Source organism: Sciurus carolinensis, chromosome X, assembly GCF_902686445.1.
Source record: "Sciurus carolinensis chromosome X, mSciCar1.2, whole genome shotgun sequence".
Taxonomy (NCBI): domain Eukaryota; kingdom Metazoa; phylum Chordata; class Mammalia; order Rodentia; family Sciuridae; genus Sciurus; species Sciurus carolinensis.
Window position 1 is genome coordinate 46,707,077 of NC_062232.1, and position 15,284 is coordinate 46,722,360.

The 15,284-nt window shown below is 41.2% G+C and overlaps 1 pseudogene; it reads left to right on the top strand.

Moving 5' to 3' along the window:
- The first annotated feature begins 148 nt into the window (after positions 1–148).
- On the top strand, positions 149–14,088 carry LOC124971467 (uncharacterized; annotated as a pseudogene).
- The last annotated feature ends 1,196 nt before the right edge of the window (positions 14,089–15,284 follow it).

A 15,284-nucleotide genomic window follows, 5' to 3' on the forward strand; every position in this document is an offset into this window, starting at 1 on the left:
TAAAACCACAAGTAGAAGTGACCAAAAAATAACTGCCCCATGTCATACTATATTTAAAATGCCAAAAATTGAGAACAAAAAAATAATTTTAAAATAAAAAGTAGAGATGTGGCGAGTAACACATTAACATAACAAAAAAATGCTCACCATGAACTTTAATGGAAAGCAGGCCAGTAATGATGCATTTGAAACCATGAAGAAAATATATATCATTTCTGCTCACCCAGAATACTGCATCGACCAAAGGTAACCTTCAGAATAGTATAATAAATAAAAACTTTCCAAGATAAGTGTAACCTAGAGGAATTTGTTACCATAAAACCATCTCTGCAGAGAAATATTTAAAGAAATTCTATACAGAGAAGAGAACGGTTAAAATAGTCAACAGATTATAGGAAATAATAAATATAATTAGATCAAAGGATAAGCCAATGAGAATTAGAAACAACTCAAACATTAATAATTAAACACAATGACGTGGATTATTACACATGTTTACATAATCCTGAGTACAAGTAACTTTAATTCTTCAGTCCACACATAAAGGTGGTCAAACTGTTGGAGGGAGGGAGGGAAGGAGCAAGAGAAACAGAAAGAGAGAGAGAGAGAGAGAGAGAGAGAGAGAGAGAGAGAGAGAGAGAGAGAGAGAATGCCAACTGAGGGATGGTATCAAAAGCCACAACTGAGGGATGGTATCAAAAGCCACACCTCGCTAGCAAAAACATTCGCTGACCAAAAGATGAAGGACGAAAAGTTTTATCCCATGCAAATAGAATCTAAAATCAAGCAGAAGCAGTCATTCTCATATTTGACAATGCAGACTTTTAGTCAGAAGAGACACAAAAAATGCTTCCATATTTGTAAAGGAAATGATCCAATAAGGAAATAAAAATATTTCAAATACATATGCAGTGAAATTAGGTGCACCCAATTTCATGAAACCAACACTATGTGACATGAAGAGACAGACATGCCCTGACAGGATAACAGTATAACTCAAAACCCCACTCTCACTAATAAATAGTTCATCCAGAAAACCACACAGCAAAGAACAAACAGAGTGTAATTACACTGAAGAGCCAGTGGATTTAATAGTCACCTGCAAACTTTGCCATCCAATAAATGAATACACATTTTTTATGAGCAGCACATGGAATTTTTTTAAAAAATCATATGTTATTCATAGAGCACATAAAAGTGAAACAATTTCTTAGATAGGGACAGACAGCAAGTAGAAATCTACAGCAAGAGAAAATAAATGAATTCTAAAAGCACATTTAAATTGAACAGTATATTTTAGAAAGATGTGGAGATCATTGAAGAAATCAGACAGCCATTAAAAGGTTCCCAGAATCAAATGGAAATTGAATGAAAACATTCAAGAATGATTGGCAAAAAGCAAGAGCATTTCACAAAGGAAAGTCTATACTTACGAGCACCTCTATTCATAGATCAGGGAGATCCATAAACAAACAAATGTTGTGACTTGAGGTCTTCAGTACACAAGAACATACCGTCCTGAAAACAAATGGAGGAAAAGAAATAATAAAGAACAGAGCTGAAGATAATACAGACACACAATTGTACACACAAAAAATGAAGCAATTGGTTCCTTGATAAGGTAAGCAAAATTGATAAACACTTTGTCATGGTAAAATAAAGAAAGAGAGAAGACACATGCAAATAAAATAATGGGTTAAAATTGGGATATTATGGGCTGGGGATATTGCTCAGTTCGTAGAGTGTGCTTGCCTGTCAAGCACAAAGCCCTGGGTTCAATACCCAGCACTGAAAAAAAATATCGGGATATTATGACAGATAACACTGACATACAAAGGAGCATTAGAGACTATTTTGTAAACTTACATTCCAAACATTTGGAAAATCCATAAGGAAATGGGTACAATTCTAGACATAAAACCAACCAAAATTGATATAGGATGGTATAAAAATCACAAACAAACAAGTAACGAGTAACAAGAATGAAACAGTAATAAAATGATTCTTAACAGAGAACAGCCCAGAACTGGAATGTTCATGGTTAAACTTCACCAGACCTTTAAAGAAGAGTCAACACCAATGCTCTTCCAACTCCTCCATGACATGCAACGGGAAGTAACGCTTCCAAACTGAACCTATGAAGCCAGTATCACACTGATACAGAAACTGGAAAAGGATAATCTTACTTAAAGGATAAAATGTCAGTCCAGTGTTCTTGATGAATGTAAATATGAAATGCTCAATTAAACACTTGCCATCCTAATTCAACATCGAAATTAGTTATAATCCAGGGATGCAAGGAGGGTTCAAAATTCTCAAATCAGAAAACATGATACAACACCACGTAAAGAGAAACAGGGACAAAAAGTCATACGATCATGTCAACAGAGGCAGAAAAAAAAAAAAAAACCTTTGAAAAAATGCTGAAGGAACTAAGTATGGAAGTATCTGACCTCAACATTGTAAAGGCAATTTAGGACAAACTGAAGGCCAACACCATACAGAATCAGGACAAACTGAAAGCATTTCATCAAAACCAGGAAAAAGGGAAGTCTCTCCACTATCGCTCTTCCCATTGTATATAGCCCTTGATATTTTAGCCAGAACAATTAGAAAAGAGCAAGAATTAAAATGGATATGAATGGGAATGGAAGAGAATGAATGCTCCGGAAGGCATTTGGTTCTCATAAACAGCTTCAGCAACCTAGCAGTATACAAAATCAACACACAAAAATAAGGAACCTTTCTAGAAACCAATAGTGAATCTGCTGAGAAAGAAATCAGGGGGGAATTCAATTCTTTATTATTTTTGATAAAATACTAAGAATAAACTTAATCAAGTAGGTGAAAACTCTCTACCACAAAAATAGCTGAACACTGTAGAAAGAAATGGAAAGCACCAGAATATGGAAGACGTCCCGTGTTCATGGATAGGGGGAATTAATATTGAGGAATTGACCATAGTACCAAAATGAATCTACAGGTCCATTGAAAACCACATATAAATACCCCAGTGATATTGTTTGCAGAACCACCACAACAATCCCTAAATTTGTATGGAAGAACAAAAGCCCCCAAATAACCAACACAATCCTAAACAAAAAGAGCAATGCTGGAAATATCCCATTACATGAGCTCAAAATAAAAGAATACAAAGCCATAGTAATGAAAGCAGAGTGGTTCTGGCATAAAAGTAGAGAAGTTGACAAATGGAATAGAATAGAAATCACAGAGGTATCCCCCGGTCATCTTATTCTGGACAAAGGTGCCAAAATCACACATTGAAGAAAAGGAAGACTCCTTAGGAAATGTTGCTTATGAAACTGCTTATTCACATGTAGAAGAATAAAATTAGATGCCTGCCTCTCACTCTCACAAAAGCCAATTCAAAACAAACAAGCAAACAAACAAACAAAAAACCCAAAACATAAGGCCTGAAAATTTTAAACTGCTCATAGATAAATGTAAAGCAAATTAATTCAAGATATAGGCACAGGCAATGACTTCTTGAACGGGACGCCTCTGTATCAGTAAATGATAGTAGGAATCAATAATTTTATGTTGTGTTGGTACATTATAATTATATATAATAATAGGACTCATTTTGCCATATCTGTACATGCACATGACATAAATTAATCAATGTCATAACCAAGTATCTTCCCTTTCCCTCCCCTCCCTCGTCCACAAATCTACTTCCTCTACTACTGTACTAGTCCTTACATTAATAGTAGTAGTACTATAAATATTTTAATTGGTACTTTATAACTATATAGAAAAGCGGGATTCACGGACATAGCATGAAAGCAAGAAATACACTGGGAAAAAATTAGTGTAACTTAGCTGTTTAAGGAATAAAAGTATGAAAATAAAAGAACTGATAAATGGCATGGCATCAAATTAAAAATCTCCTGCATGGCAAAGGAAGCTATCGACAGAGTGGAGAGACAGCCTACAGAATGAAGGGTATTTTTGCCAGCCACTCTTGTAACAGAGGATTAATGTCCAAAATATATGAAGGGCTAAGGAAAGCTGAATTCCAAAAAGAAAAATAAGTAATCCATTCAATCAATGGGTAATAAATGATAAATAAATAAAATAAAATCAATAAAAGCACAAATGACCAATAATTATCTGAAAAATTGTTTGACATGTTTAGCTATCACAGAAATGCAACTCAAAACCACGTTGAGATTCCATCACACTATAGTTAGAATGGCAATAATCAAGAATAAAATAATAAGAAGTGGTGGCATGGATGTGGGGGAAAGTAACATGTATGCACAGTTTTGTGGAATGTAAATTACTACAGCTGCTATGGAAATAATGGTGGTGAGTCCCTAAAAATCTGAAAATACAACTACATATGATTCGGTTACCAACTCCAGTATATACCCAAAAGAATTGAAGTCAACCTACCTTAGATATACCAGAACACCCAAGTTTAGTGCTGCACATTTTGTTATACCCAAGGTAGGGAATCAGCCTGGGTTCCCAAAGCAGATGAATAGGTAAAGGATATGTGGTACATCCATACCACATATGCATTCCCAAAAGAAGGAAAAATGAAGTTTTGCCATTTGCAGGAAATTGGATGGAAATGAAACACATCATTTTATGGGGAAAAGTCACACTGAGAAAGGCAAGTATCACTTGAATTCTCATATATTGAAGATAGCTGACGGAAAATATGTTTGAATATAGAAAGACACTATTAACATAGAGTAAGGTGGAGGGGAGGGCAAGCGGAGGTAAAGGACAATGAAATTGATTAATGTATGCTTTTATGTCACATGAACATGCCACGATGAAAACCATTACACAGTACAATTAATATAAACTTACAAAAAGAAACTAACTAGAAGAATACCATTGCCTGTTGTTATGGAGCAAGACTATGATCCAAGAGGCACAGGAACCTGAGACAGAAGTATTTCAAGTTTGAGACAGACTCAGACAATCAGTGAGGCCCTAAGCAACTTAGCAAACCTTGTCTCAAAATTAAAAAACAAACAAACATAAACGTAAAGAGGATGGGGAGGTGGCTCAATGGTAAATTACTCCTGGGTTTGATCTCCATCTCAAAAAAGAAAAGTGTCACCCCCCACCCCCCAAAAAAGAAAGAAAAAAATAAAAGAGTAAATTCTCCCACACAAACAGCTCTTCCTCCCAAGCCTCTACTCATGTCCTGAGTTCATTATTTTTCTATTCAAGGTATAAAATAAGAGGAATCTTTGAGAAACATATTTTTCATCTTATTTATCTCCTAATAAAGAGGAAGTCAAATCCCATTCAAAATAGTTTGCTCACAATTTTACTCTCTCTTCCATTTTTACTGCCCCCTCATTGGATGATACCATCTGGGTTTCTAGCTTACACACTGGCCTCCCTCTTTGGCTTTTATACCTTTCCTAGGTTTTGCATTTCCTGTCAACAAAAAGAAACATCACTGGACATTTGTTGCCTAGTGCACATTGAAACTCCTTAAGCTGGTATTGAAGGCACTGATCTATCTAGGCACAGATTTTCTTTTCAGTTTTCAGAGTTTCCCCCTCTATTATTATTATTATTATTTTTTGTCATTCTCCTTTTCATTGTGGTTCCAGTCATCCTTGTTAGGGAAAAAAAAAACAAAACTGTCTTTCATATATTGCTTATCTTCATGCAATTTAACAAGCTATCTCATTGATTTTAAAGAGCATATTAAATGCCTACCATGACCCCATGATTGGAGATAGAATCTGAAAAATGTCACACTGTTTGTCAGCTTGCCAACTCTTTGACCCAAATACCTGAGAAGAACAAGAGAAGAAAATATTATTTTGGCTCATGGTTCAGAGTTTTATTTCATGGCTGACTGAATCCATTTCTCTGGGTCAAATGTTATGAAGAACATCATGGTGGGAGGCATGGTGGTGTAGGGATACTCCATTCACCTCAGCCAGGAAGCAGTTAGCGCGTGAAGCTGAAGGAAGAAGGGGCTGAAGGGAAGATCAAGCTTTCCATAGCGCGTGAAGCTGAAGGAAGAAGGGGCTGAAGGGAAGATCAAGCTTTCCATGGCAAGCTCGCAGTGTCCCACTTCCTCCAGCCATGTTCCACCTTTTTACACTTAATGCACAGTCTTTTCAAGCAAGGATGGCATGATTAGGTTAAATCTCTAACAACCCAATCATTTAGCTTCTGAATATCCCTGCATCGACATAGGAGATTTTGGGAGAACACCTCATATTCAAATCATAAACTAGCACCCCTGTCCCCAAAAATTCTTATCAATCTCACACCCCAAAATTTATTTGGTCCATCCCTATCATTCCCACAGACTTAATAGTTACAGCAGTGCTCAAAAGTGCAAGTCCAATGTCTCCTCTGAGACTGAAGAAAAAGTTGACTGTGAGCCACTGTAAAAATCAAAAGAAATTTACATACATCCAACATATGATGAAACAGAATAAGCTTTGCCATTCCAAAATGGAGAAAAGAAGTATATAAAGAAGGGATTGGACATAAACAAGACTGATCCCAGCCAAGCACACAGGTCCTGTAATTGTGCATGAAGGACCTAGGACACATGGCTGTGAGAGACACTCTCCAAAGGGTTTGGGCGGCCCCACCTAGTTGGCCTTGCTGGTTGTAGTGCACATGGCCTCTCTTTTAGCCTTGGCTTCCTCCACAGTCAGCACCATTCTTCCGCTGATGCTCCACCTTAATGACACCTCTTAATTCCTGTGGGTCTCCATTCTAGCATCAAATTCAACATTATAGTTTCACACATCATTCTATCAGGGACAGCTTTCAGGGATTTTGATCCTTCTGCAATTTACCTGAACTCCTGGGTGTTTCTTTGTAATCTTGGTGGAAACCTCCACGACCCCTTAATTCCAGCATCCTGCTTTCCTACACAACTTCCACCATGTGGATGAAGTCAATTTCTGTTTCCAAGTCCTGCAGTATCTGGGTCCCCTGGAATTATGGCTGCATGGGGCTTCTTGAGTGCCTTTGAAGCTGAGTGCAATGCCAAGATTTCATTGACATCCCTGGGCAAGCAGGACACTCTCATGATTTCTTTTCAAAGGACTTTTACCTCTAGTACTCTTGAGCCTTTGATGGGTGTGGTCTTGTGAGCTGCTGAGATGCCCTCAAGCAACATTTCTATTTTGTCTGTGCAAAGTACATAGCATTTCTTCACTGACTTCAATATCTTTAGCAACTACACCTTCCATGACTCCAGGTTTACGAACACTTTTCCGTTGTTTAAAACTCTTCACCTCTGCTTTTTGCTCTCTCTATTTTCACAGCAAAACTGGCAAACATCTGTCAGCAAAATCCATACCACTGACTGAAGGCTGTGCTGCCTTGAAATTTCCTCTGCTGTATTAATTACAACATCACTTTTAAATTCAGTCTTATACAAAGTCTCAGCACATGAGAAAAATTTAGAGAAGTTCATTGCAAGAATGTGTCATGAGTGGTCTCTACTCCAATTCTCAATAGAGTCCTCGTTTCTCTCTGAAGCCTCAGGGGCACAGTCTGCATTCCCGTCAGCATTCTGGTCTTCTGAGCTCCCACCACAGTCTCCCATTAAGCTTTTCTTTCAGTATTCTAAAGCTTTTCCAGCCTGAATTACCAAACTTTTCCTATTTCCTCCCGCAAACCATTTGTGAGGGCTTCTGAAACACATGGTCATATTACTCGCAATAATAACCCCACTTCTTGGTACCCAATTCTGTGTTAGTGAGCTTTGCTCCACCATGACCAGCATAGATGATGAGAACAACTTAGATGAGGGATCGTTTATTTGCCTCATGGTTCAGAGTTTTAGTTCATGGCTGGTCAAGACCATTGCTCTGGGTTCAAAGTAAAGCAGAACAAGAACATCATGGCAGAAGGGTGTGGGGGAGGAGTGCTGCCCCATTCATGGCAACCAAGAAGCAAAGAAAGGGAGAATCAGGGAAGGGGAAGGAGGGAGTGACTCTGACAGATAAGATTGGGGAAAAAAAAAAGAATTCTGGGGCAGACTCTCAGTGACCTAGTTCTTCCAGGCATGCCCCACTTGCCTGTAGTTACCACACTGTCAGTCCATTCAAAAGGAGTTGATTTGGTTACAGCTCTCACTGTCCAATTACTTCACTTCTGAACATTTCTTCATTAATGCAGGAGTTTTTGGGGAAAATATCATATCCAATCTGTAAGAAGCACTCTTCTAGTAGGCTAAGGACATCTGATTTAAATGTATCAGGAAAAAATACCACATAAAGACCTAAAATCTTATACAATATTAAAGTATCAGTGAAATTGGTGGGAAGACAAATTAGTCTGTTCTGCTATAATGCTTATTTTGAAAATGTAAATATGTATCAGTGTGTAATGGTTAATTTGAATTGCCAGCTTGATTGGATTAAGGGATGCCAAAGATTAAGAGACCTCTGGGCATGTCAATGAGGGTATGCCAAGGAATGACTGACATGTGGGAGATCCTCCTTAAGCGTGGGCTGCACTGTCCAATAGGATGGTGGCTTGGTTGGAATAAAGTTGGAAGAACAAGGAAGCGCCAACAGATGCAAGCTTGATTCTTCTTGTACAGGTTCCTGATTGCTGCTGCGATTACCCGAGGAGATCCGACCTTGCTCCTTTCCTTCATGCTTCCAAAGAGGACTCTGCCAGTGATTCTCCGGGGACATTCCAGAAGCCTTTGGTTTCTGACTGGGGTACAATCATTGATCGCTCTTATTCTGAGGCTCCAGCCTCTTGGACTGCACAGTTACTGGTTCCTCCAACTTTCCAGCATGCAGACGGCCATTGTGGACTATCCAGCTTCTGGTCCTGTAAGGCAATCTAATGAGTTCCTTTTTTATAATCATATTTCCTGTTGATTCTGTTCCTCTAGAAAACCCTGACTAATACAGAAATTGGTACCAGTAGTGGCTCTAGGGAAACAGAATTGTAAGGATAAATTTCCTTAGTTGGTTTTGTGGTTTCTGGAGTTGGCTGTCTAATTTAGGTAGGCCTAACGTTACTAAAGTCTCTCCTCCTGGTACTTCGGAGAGCGCTGATAATCCGTGGTGTGAACTATTTACAGAGATTCGTAAAGCATATGCATTTGATACTCCCAGTTCACCACTTGTAAAAGGCAAGAAGTTTAACGACTCTATAAATGATACCTTTGAACAGTTATGGAAAAGTAAGAAATATGATGACGTTGGTTGTTTGCTTCTGGCTTCGCTGGACAAAGTAACAAAGGAGAACAATGAGCTCAGAAATTCAGCTTCTCAACTTCAGAAGGGCAAAACTGATCTGAAAGCTGCTAAGTGCGTTTTGAAGGAGAATCTTTTCTCTTGTAGTCATAGGGCTGAGGTTGCTGAAAACCAAACACAAACCCTCATCCTGCAATTGACTGAATTAAGATGCAAGTTTAACTCTCAGCCTTGGGAGGTGTGTCCGTGGTTAAAGTGAGGATGCTGCTTGGAAAAGAATGGGACCCTGCATGTTGGGATGGTGATGTATGGGAGGAGCCTATGAAGGGGCTGGGGACATTGAACTCCCATATTCTGATGAGTTTTTCTTTCCAGAAGTTGTTGAGTCCCCACCCTTAGCCATGACTGAGGCATCCCTACCCCCATCCTGCTGTAGCACTGGCTTTTCCACCTTCCCTGGAGGAAACCAATCCTGCTTTGCCTATGGATAGAGTAACAACCTTCCGTGATTCAGTTACTCAGCAAGAAAATGGTGATACTCCACAGGACCCACCCTTACCACCCACTTTTGCCTCCAGGTCTACAACTAGATGCAAATCTAAGCAGGTCCCTAGAGATAAGGTGCAGAGTGTGGTCCATGAGGAGGCACGCTACACTCAGAAGGAACTTCTTGAGTTTTCTAATTCATACAAGCAGAGGTCTGGGGAACATGTGTGGGGATGGATTTTAAGGGTGTGGGAAATGTTGAAAGGAACATAAACTTAGATCAGGCCGAATTTATTGATATTGACCCATTAAGTAGAGAGACTAGATTTAATGTAATAGCTCACAGTGATAAAAAAGAAACAAGGTACTAGCAGTTTGTTTGGAATGGTTGACTGAAATATGGATCCATAGATGGCCTACTATAAATGAGCTGGAAATGCGTGACATCCCTTGGTTTACTTTTGATGAGCGAATTCAGAGGCTCAGAGAGATTGGAAAGCTGGAGTGGACCTGTCATGTATGACTCTCTCCTCCGTACTGGTAGGGTCCAGAAGATGTGCCCTTCACCAAAATTATAAGAAGCAAATTTGTGTGGGGTGCACCAGCATCCTTGAAGAGCTCTATCGCTGCTATTCTTTGCAGGCCACACCTTACTGTAGGAGCTGTGATCAATCAATTGGAACACTTAAATGTGAAGGGAATGATTGGGTATCAGGGAGGAAAGGGACAAGGGGCACCCCTCCATTGCCAAAGACAGGGTGGTCGTACCTACTGTAATGGATAGCAAAGGAGAATAACGGGACAAAATGTTCTGACTCATGTAGATCTCCAGCATTGACTAATTAGCCATGGTGTTTCTAGAAGCCGAATAGATGAAAAACCCACCAAATTCTTACTTGACTTATATAAGCAGAAAAATTCTAGGGCAAGTGTACAAAAGTCTGCCCTTGATCATAACCACAGAGAATCACGGCCCCTCAACCACTTCCCAGATTTGAGTCAATTTACAGATCCAGGAGCCCTGGAATGAAGAGGAGGCCAGGTCCCCTTGAGGAAGGACCCTGGTACAGTACCAAAATTCTTTACTGTTAATCATTCTCCCATCCTTACCCAAAGGGACCTAAGGCCATTTACAAGGGTAACGGTGCATTGGGGGAAAAAGCAATGATGAGTCCTTTCTTAGACTGCTAGACACAGGCTCTGAATTGACATTGATTCCAGGAGACCCACAATGTCACTGTGGCCCTCCAGTAAAAGTAGGGGCTTATGGAGTTCAGGTGATCAATGGAGTTTTGGCCAAGGTCCAACTCACAGTGGGTTCACTGGGCTCCCAAACTCATCCTGTGGTTACTTCCCCAGTCCCAGAATGTATAATCAGGATAGATACACTTAGCACTTGGCAAAACTCCCACATTGGTTCTCTAACCTGTGGAGTGAGGACTATTATGGTGGGAAAGGCTAAATGGAAGCCTCTGCACCTGGGAAAACAGTGGATCAAAACCAATACCACATCCCTGAAGGATGCAGAGATTAGTGCACCATCAAGGACTTGAAAGATGCAGGGGTGGTGAATACCACGACATCCCCATTTAACTCTCCTATTTGTCCTGTGCAGAAGACAGATGGGTCTTGGATAATGATGGTTGATTGTCATAAGCTTAATGACGTGGTGACTCCAATTTGCAGCTGCTGTACCCGATGTGGTTTCTTTGCTTGAGCAGATTAATACATCTCCCGGTGCCTGGTATGCAGCTATTGATCTGGCAAATGCTTTTTCTCCATCCCGTTGCATAGGGCCCACCAGACGCAATTTGCTTTCAGTTGGCAAGGCCAGCAATGTACCTTCACGGTCCATTCTCAGGGGTGTGACAACTCTCCAGCACTGTGTCACAGCTTAGTTTGCAGAGATCTTGATTGCCTTTCTCTTCCACAAGGTAGTACACTGGTCCATTATATAGATGACATTACATTGATTGGACCACCTGAGCAGGAGGTAGCAACCACTTTCAACTCGCTAGTGGAGCATTTGTGTACCACATGTTGGGGAATAAACCCCACTAAAATTCAAGGGCCTTCAACTTCAGTCAAGTTTCTAAGAGTCCAGTGGTGTGGGGCCTGCTGAGATATCTCTTCTAAGGTATAAAGAATAAGTTGTTGCATATGACCCCTCCTACATTAAAGAAAGAGGCACAGTGTCTGGTGGGCCTATTTGGATTTTGGCGGCAGCACATTCCTCACTTGTGTGTGTTACTTTGGCCCATCTATGGGGGAGAAGGCTCTGCAACAGGTCCAGGCTGCTGTGATGGCTGCTCTGCCAGTTGGCCCATATGACCTGGCAGACCCAATGGTACTTGAAGTGTCAGTGGCAGATAGGGATGCTGTCTGGAGCCTTTGGCAGGCCCCCATAGGTAAATCGTTGAGGAGACCATTGGGATTTTGGAGCAAGACCCTGCAATCCTCTTCAGACAACTACTCACCCTTTGAGAAAGAGTTCTTGGCCTGATACTGGGCCTTAGTGGAAACTGAATGCTTGACACTGGGCTTCCAGGTTACTATGTGACCTGAGCTGCCCATCATGAACTGAGTGTTATCTGAGCGACCAAGCCATGAAGTTGGACGTGCAAGCAGCACTCTGTCATCAAGTGAAATTGGTACATACATGATCGGGCACAGGCAGGACCTGAAGGCACGAGTAGGTTGCATGAAGTAGTGGCCCAAATGTCCATGGTTCCAACTCCTGCTGCAGTACCTTCTGTCCCTCGGCATAAACCCATGGCTTCATGGGGTGCACCTTATGATCAATTAGCAGAGGAAGAGAAGACTGGGGCCTGGTTTACAGATGGTTCTCCACCATATGCAGGTACCAACCGGAAGTGGACAGATGCAGCACTGCTGTCTGTTTCTGGAACTATCCAGAAGGACAGTAGTGATGCGGAATCTCCACAGTGGGCCCACATTTTGTGCAGTGCATCTGGTTGTGCATTTTTCCTGGAAGGAGAAACAGCCAGATGTGTGACTGTACACTGATTCATGGGCCATAGCCAGTGGTTTGTCTAGCGGTTTGGGAAACTGGAAAGAACATAATGGGAAAATTGGTGACAGGGACATTTTGGGAAGAGGTACAGAAGTGGATAGACCTCTCTGAATGGGCAAAGGATGTAAAGATATCTGTGTCTCATGTAAATGCCCACCAAAAGGTGACCTCAGCAGAGGAGGACTTTAATAATCAATTAGATAGGATCCACCTGATCTGTGGATAGCAGTCAACCTCTTTCCGCAGCCACCCCTGTCATTGCACAATGGACTCATGAACAGAGTGGTCATGGTGGCAGGGATGGCAGTTGTGCATGGGCTCAGTAGCATGGACTTCCACTCACTAAGGCTGATCTGGCTACAGACACTGCTGAGTGCCCAATTTGCCAGCAGCAGAGATGGACCCTAAGCCCCTGACATGACATCATTCCCGGGGAGATCAGCCAGCAACCTGGTGGCAGCTTGATTATACTGGACCACTTCCATCATGGATGGGGCAGTGGTTTGTCCTTACTGGAATAGACACTTATTATGGGTATGGATTTGCCTTCCCTGCACATAGTGCTTCAGCCAAAACCACCATCCGTGGACATACAGAATGCCTTATCCATTGCCGTGGTATTCCACACAGCGTTGCTTCGGACCAAGGAACTCAGTTCGCAGCCAAAGAAGTGAGGTGCTGGGCTCATGATCATGGGATTCACTGGTCTTACCATGTTCCCCCACCATCCTGAAGCAGCTGGTTTGATAGAATGATGGAATGGACTTTTGAAGATGCAGTTACAGTGTTAGCTAGGAGGCAATACCTCACAGGAATGGTGCAAGGGTCTTCAGAAGACTGGCTATACTCCAAATCAGCGTCCACTATATGGTGCTGTCTCTCCTATTGTTAGAATTCATGGATCCAGGAATCAAGGCGTGGAGAGAGGAATGGTACCACTCACCATTACCCATAGTAACCCACTAGGAAAGATTTTGCTTCCTGTCCCTGCAACCTTATGCTCTTCTGGCCTAGTAGTCTTAGTTACAGAGGGAGGAATGCTGGGAGCAGAAGTTGGGAGATATTACAATGGATTCATTAAACTGGAAGTTAAGACTTCCCTCTGGCCACTTTCAGCTCCTCATGACTCTGATTCAACAAGCTAAGAAGAGAGTTACAGTGCTACTGGGGGCGGTTGATCCAGATTACCAAGGGGACATTGAATTGTTACTGCACGATGAAGGTAAGGAAGCATACCCCTGGAGTGCAAGAGATCCCTTAGGGCATCTCGTGGTATTACCCATTGACCTGCTATTAAGGTCAATGGGAAACTCACCTACACATGCATTAAGAGGAAATGTTTGTTTCTCTCCTGCTATTCACTTAATGGACAATTGATTGACTTAGTATCAGTACTTAAAGTAATGCTTTTGCTTTTCCTTCTATCTGGAGAAAGAACTAGTGCATTTTTGGTTGTAGGAAGGATAATTATGTTAGGCGGGATTATGACCTTGTTAATGTGCTTATTTGGAGATTAATTATGCTGTGAAGAGTCATATTTGGATATAATGTTGACAAGGGGTGGACATGTAACGGTTAATTTGAATTGTCAACTGGATTGGATTAAGAGATGCCAAAGATTAAGAGGATTCTGGGTGTGTCAATGAGGGTGTGTCTAGAAATGATTGACATGTGGGATAGCGAACTGAAGTGGAGATCCTCCCCAAGACTGGGCAGCATCATCCAATAGGAAAGTGACCTGGATGGAAGAGTGTTGGAAGAACAAGAAAGTGCCAGCAGATGAAAGCTCAACTCTTCTTGAACGGGTAGGTACTTGATTGCTGCTGTGATCGCCTGAGGATGTCAGACTATCCCTCCTTCCTCTCCCAAAGAGGACTCTGCCAGTGATTTTCCAGAGAGTTTCCAGAATCCTTTGGTATTGGGCTGGGGGGCTGGGGTAGTATCTTCTATCCCTACCTGTTCTGAGGCTTCAGCCTCTTGGACTGCACAGCTACTGGTTCCTCCAGCTCTCCAGCATGCAGGTGGCCACTGTGGACTATCCAGCTTCTGACTGTGTAAGCCAATCTAATAATTTCTAATAAATTCCCTTTTTATAATCATCCTTCCTGTTGGTTCTGTTCCTCTAGAGATCCCTGACTAATACACAGTGCAATTGGTACATCTGGGGGAAAATTTTGAGCATGAAGAGAATTTTATGTTTGCTTATGAATGGTTTATCTGTGAGGGGAACCCATGAACATGCAGCCAGATGTGCCAAGTCACATAGGAATGAATATAATGGGCACCTCAACGCATCTCAAGAAGTTACTAGCTACCTCAGTTTGCTGTGTGGCCTGTGTAATGAGTCACACACTTCCACGTGCTATGATATAGCTTTCCTTACCATTTCAGATAACTCCCCATCCAACGCTTTGCATTAACAGGTAAATTTTACAACGTGACACCCACTTCCAAAATCAAGCTTGAGGTTTTCATTTTTCTTTCCTCTCCCAAGGGAAAATGCCAAACTTATATTGTCAATGTGTTCCTTAACAATTTAACATATATGAAATAGTGTTACAATGTGTGCTAAT